At 48.2% G+C, this 5940-nt stretch overlaps 1 pseudogene; it reads left to right on the forward strand.

Moving 5' to 3' along the window:
• The first annotated feature begins 4658 nt into the window (after positions 1-4658).
• Positions 4659-5710, forward strand: LOC123826543 (annotated as a pseudogene).
• The last annotated feature ends 230 nt before the right edge of the window (positions 5711-5940 follow it).

A 5940-nucleotide genomic window follows, 5' to 3' on the forward strand; every position in this document is an offset into this window, starting at 1 on the left:
GAACCAGGCGGCAGATGGGGATGCGGAAGGTGGGCAACCCGAAGTCCGAGAGTGTGGCCGGAGCACTGGGTCTCAGGTGGCTGCGGCAGCACCTGGCTGAGCCAGCGAGTGGAGCAGCGGCCCCATAGACAGACAGCGCGGGGGGGCGGGGGGGCGGGGGGGGCGGGGGGGGCGGGGGTGGAGGCAGCGGCTGTGGCCTGGGCCGAGCAGTGCCGCAGAAGCTGTGTGTCGGCTCTCCAAGAGCCGCCGCCCTATTCCAGCTCTGCAGAGACTCAGTGTGTTCAGCAGCTAGGCCCTTCTCTCCAGGTCGCTTTCCAGAGCTCGGCCGCCGAGGTCAACATCCTCTGCAAAGAGGGCATGGCTGCCAGTTAGCAAAGTTGTGACACTGGAATTCAGACTGGCTCTCAGCAACGTACGAAGGGGGTGCTGGCTTAGGTTACGAGACTCAGAAGAACTATTCCTAAAGAAGATTTGATCTGCTTCCTGTGTGGGAAAGTTCCTCCACCAGAAACCCTAGAGCTCCCCCAAGACTGACGAAGGTGTCTCCTAACCCAGGTCCTTCAGGAGATAGGATCCTCACTGTAGAAACTGACTTGTAGCTCCTCAGGAAAGCCCTAGCCCCACATGCTAAAGCCCTCTCAGCATGTTTCTTTGGAAAATGGTTCAGAGTGTGCCGTGGGTCCATTTAAACGTTTTGGTTTAGGTCCAGATGTATTGTCTTTTTTTTTTTTTTTTGTCTGTTATAGTAACTACTACTTGCTCTATAAATCTGTAAATGGAATGCAACCTAAGAACTTATATGAGCAATTTTTAATGTTAGCCAGCTTACCCTAAAAAAAATGTTTTTAGGAAGTTGGTTTGAGCTTATTGAAGTTAAAATAACAGAATCTTTTGCAGCATTGATTAGAATTTATTTCTAAGCTTTTATTGTACATGTAATGTATTCTTACCCTTCTGAGTCAAAGGAAGTTTTGTGTTTGAAGAGTTCTACCCCATTGATATGTTCCTGCAGAGCCTGGTCAATGACAGGCATGTAAGGCAGGTAATTGCTGGGCTAGCTCTCCTGGGAACCCCTTTGACACCCTGAGTTATTGCATGTGCCTGTGGAGGGGGAGAGTTAATGAGTCCAATGGGAGCTGACAGATATAAGAATAATTGACTCTCCTTGCATTTACTGTCCCCAAGGTTCTGGCTGTGATGGTCAGGACCTCCAGAGGACAGGTCCATTACCATCCCTCTGGCCCAGGCCTGCCCTGAAAAGGCCTTCTCCGCTGAGGGGGTTACATATTACCAGAAAGGCTGGTGTATGTAGTCAGTGAGTCTGTGGTCACTTGTTAACTCTCTAATATAGACTGTCAAATAAACTGGGAGAAATGGGGGTGGGGGGAGTTCCTGCCAAGATGGAGGCATAAGTAGATATGCTTCACTTCCTTGCACAACCAAAAGAAGGTTAACAACAAATTTAAAAACAAAAATCAACCAGAAATGCCAAAACTCAAACTGCGTGGAAGTCAGACAACCAAGGAGTTAAGGAAGAAACATTCATCCAGACTGGTAGGAGGTGTGGAGATGGGCAGCCAGGGAGGAGAGGACCATGCAGCAAGGTGGCAAACTGGGCAGGCAAGGCAGCAACTGGTGGATGGGCAGTCCCACATTCACATGTGGATAAGCCAGGAGGAACAAGACTCTGAAATGGGGGTTCAGCTGATTGGATATCTTCCCACTAAGAGAAAAGTCACTGGTTAGATTCCCAGTCATTGCACATGCATGGGTTGTGGGTCTGGTCCCAGGTCAGGTCCCAGGTCCTGTCCCAGGTACTGATTGTTCTTTCTCTCCCTCTATTTCTCACTCCCTACCCCTCTTTCTAAAATAAATAAATAAATAAATAAATAACATTCAAAATAAAAGACAGGGCACTTCCAGCCAAGATGGAGGCATAGGTAAACACACTTCACCTCCACGCACAACTACGGCAAAAATTGTAACTAAACTACAAAACAAATTTCACCCAGATTCATCAGAAAACCAAACCCTATGGAAGTCCAACAACCAAGGATTTAAAGAAGCCACATTCATCCAGAAGGTAGGAGGAGCAGAGACACAGAGTTTCAGAGAGGCAGAGAGGTGGCAGAACAGGAGGTCCCACACCCACGTGTGGTGCATAAAAATCAGGAGGGATACCTCAGGAACTAGCAATCCCATCCCCAAGTCCAGACCACCCAGCCCAGGGTTCCAATACCAGGAAGATACATTCCATAACTTCTGGCTGTAAAAACAGTGGGGATTGGAGTGGTGGAATAAACTGCAGGATTCTCAAGAGACTTTTCTTAAAGGGCCCATATCAGACTTAGGATTCATGCAGATCCACGCCTTCTAGGATTCAGCACCAGGGAAACAGCTGGAAGGACACAAGTGGCATACAGAGAGAAGGGGGAAAAGTCAAGTGATTTGGGGCAAGTGCCAGGAAGACAGCTTCCTCTGGGGCAATCTCCAGAAGCCAGGCAGTGGCATTTTCCTCTCTTTGAGCCTTCCCTCACACAGAGTTACAAATCAGTGAAACAGGTTGCCGCCCTGGCAAATACCTAAGTCTCTGCCCCACACAATTTAGAGGTGCCTTTTCTACAATAGGCCACACTACTAAGACACAGAGTCAAAGAAGCTCTACCTAATTAATACACAGAAACAAACACAGGGAGGCTGCCAAATTGAGGAGACAAAGAAATGTGGGCCAAATGAAAGAACAAAAGAAAACCCCAGAAAAATAACTAAATAAAATGGAAATACGCAACCTTTCAGATGCAGAGTCCAAAACACTGGTTATCAGGATGCTCAAAGAAATCACTGGGTACTGCAACAGCATAAAAAAGATCCAGGCAGAAATGAAGGTTGCGTTAAGTGAAATAAAGAAAAATCCACAAGGAACCAACAGTGGAGGGACTGAAGCGAAGATTCAGATCAACAATTTGGAACATAAGGAAGAAAAAATGCATTCAATCAGAACAGCAAGAAGAAAAAAGAATTCAAAAAATCAAGACTAGAATAAGGAGCATCTGGGACATCTCCAAACTTACCAACATCCAAATCATAGGTATGCCAGTAGGAGAAGAGGAAGATCAAGAAATTGAAGACTTCTTTGAAAAAAATAATAAAAGAAAACTTACCCAATTTGGTGAAAGAAATAAATATACAAGTCCAGGAAGCACCAAGAGTCCAAAACAAGTTGGACCCAAAGAGGACCACACCAAGATAAATCATAATTAAAATGCCAAAGATTAAAGACAGAGAATTTTAAAAGCAGCAAGAGAAAAAGATACAAAGGAGTTCCCATAAGACTATCAGCTGATTTCTCAAAAGAAACTTTGCAGTCAAGAAGTATTCAAAAATGATGAAAAGCGAGGAACTACAACCTAGAATACTCTATCAAGCAAAGCTATCATTTAGAATGGAAGGGTGATAAAGTTCTTCCTAGACAAGGTGTTTCATCATCACCAAGACATTATTATATGAAATGTTACAGGGAACTGTATAAGAAAAAGAAGATCAGAGCTATGAACATTAAAATGGCGACAAATGCACAACTATCAACAACTGAATCTAAAAAACAAACTAAGCAAAAAAGCAGAACAGGAACAGAATCACAGAAATGGAGAGCATGTGGAGGGTTATCAGCTGGGAGGGGGGAGGGGGAGAAAGGGGGAAAGGGGGAAAGGGTGCAGGGATTAAGAAGTACAAATTGTTAGGTACAAAATAGACAGGGAGATGTTGAGAACAGTATAGGAAATGGAGTAGCCAAAGAACTTATGTGCATGACCCATGGACATGAACGAGGGGAGGGGATTGATGGAGGAAATGGGGGTACTGGGTGGAGTGGGGGAGGGGGAAATGCTGGGACTAGTGTAATAGCATAATCAATAAAATATATTTTATCGCAGGTTCAATTCCCAGTCAGGGCACATGCCTGGGTTACAGGCCATGGCCCCCAGCAACCGCACATTGATGTTTCTCTTTCTCTCTCTTTCTCCCTCCCTTCCCTCTCTAAAAATAAATAAATAAAATCTTTTTTAAAAAAGTACTGAAACTAGATTTTTAAAAAATTAAATATATATATATATATTTAAAAGACAGTATAAACAAAGAATATTATAGGCCAATGTCCCTGAAGAACATAGATGCAAAAATTCTCCACAAAATATTAGCTAACTAAATTCAGCAATACATTCAAAAGATCACACACCATGATCAAGTGGGATCTATTTCTGCGATGTGACAGCAACATGGATGGACCTTGAGAATATCATGCTAAGCAAAATAAGTCAGACAGAAAAAGTAAAGAGCCACATGATTTCATTCATACATATAAAACTGAAAGTAAAAAATGAACAAACAAGAAAAACATAAAAAAACTCACAGACAACAGTATGGTGGTATCAGAGGGAGACAAGGGTAGTAAAGGGTAAAGGAGGTCAAATATATGATGACAGAAGATTTGGCTTTGGGTGGTGGTAACACAACCCATTATACAAATCATGTATCATAGAAATGTATACCTGAAACAATATAATCTTATTAACCTCAATAAATTTAATTTTAAAAATACATTTAAAAAACATACAAAATAAAACAGACTCACAGAAAGAGTGACCAACCCAGCTGGACCAATGCCGGCCCTGGAAGCGAAACTGACTCACTACCTGGGCCCAGGTGAGCTCCACTGTGCATCTCTCGGCTGCTCCGCGCCAGGGATGGAGAGGCACCGGCGGCACCCGGAAAAGAGCAAGCAGGGCCCGAGTTGCCAATGGAGCCCTTGGAAAATCAGATTCTGGGCTGGAGTAGCCGCAGGCCACCGTGGAGAAGCGACGACCTGAGAGTCTCGGGAGCAGCCCGGCTCCAGCTGTGCAGGTGGTGACCAGCGCAGGCCAGGACCTCTCTCAGGTGCGGCGAAGCTGCCCTCGCCTCGCCCGGTGCACTTGCAGGTGATGCCACTCAGCCGAGGCTACGACGCCTTCCGACGCCGGGCATCGCCGGAGCTCTACCGGAACCGCCAACACCCGCCTCGCTGCGGCAGAGCATCCCCAGGATGGCGAGGCGGAGGGGGCCGAGCTGGGGGCCCTGGGGTGCGCCCCAGGACCCCATGGAATTGCAGGTGGACCTACATGTGAAGCCTGTGGGCGCAGCCCGTCGCAGCCACGCGCCCTTGTCCGCACCCTCTAAGCGCTTCCTCACGGTGCGGGTACCTGGGTCCCGGGCTCACTCCCGTCATGCCTCCCGTGAGTACCCGCTCCTGCCGGGGACCATGTCCTAGGGCAGCACGTAGGGAGGGGGCTCGCACCTAGCCGCAGCCTAGGCGGAGCTCGGCCTCCACGCCGAGTACCGGGCCAACCCCGCCGAGGAGGGCCCGGAGTCCACGCGCTCTCCCACGTGCTGCTGCCGCTGCAAGGAGCAGAAGCTGGAGGAGGACACCGTGCTGCTGCACCATGCCGGTGGAAGCTGCACCGGGCGATAAAGCTCCTAGGACTTCCAGAGCAAGATACCCAGTCATCAGGGACTTCTGGGTGGGTGCCCAGGGAGGCTCCGGGGCTGGCACTGGATCTGAGGCTCCCCGCTAACACTCCAGCTACTCCCAGAAGAAGATGAGGACCGGCCAGATCTCCAGAGCGGGGTCTGGAGAGGCAAGCTCCTGGCTTTGGACTGCGCCTCTTCAAAGCTCTGAATCTGCGCCAAGAGGACCAAGTGACTTGGGTTCCTTCCATTACAAGCCTGTTGGGGACACGCAGCCCGCCCCCCAGGGGAGCCCAATTGGGGAACTGAGGCAGCCTCTTCCCTGGACCCAGACTTCCACCTCTCCCTGCTTCCATACTCACAGGGCCCTGCCTGAGGGAGCCAGGACTGGGCTTTCGTTGCAGGAAGATCGCCTCCCAGGGAAGGCTCTCTGTGGCCCTG

The sequence above is a fragment of the Phyllostomus hastatus genome, unplaced genomic scaffold (genome assembly GCF_019186645.2).
Source record: "Phyllostomus hastatus isolate PE091 unplaced genomic scaffold, TTU_PhHast_1.1 phas_contig_81, whole genome shotgun sequence".
Taxonomy (NCBI): domain Eukaryota; kingdom Metazoa; phylum Chordata; class Mammalia; order Chiroptera; family Phyllostomidae; genus Phyllostomus; species Phyllostomus hastatus.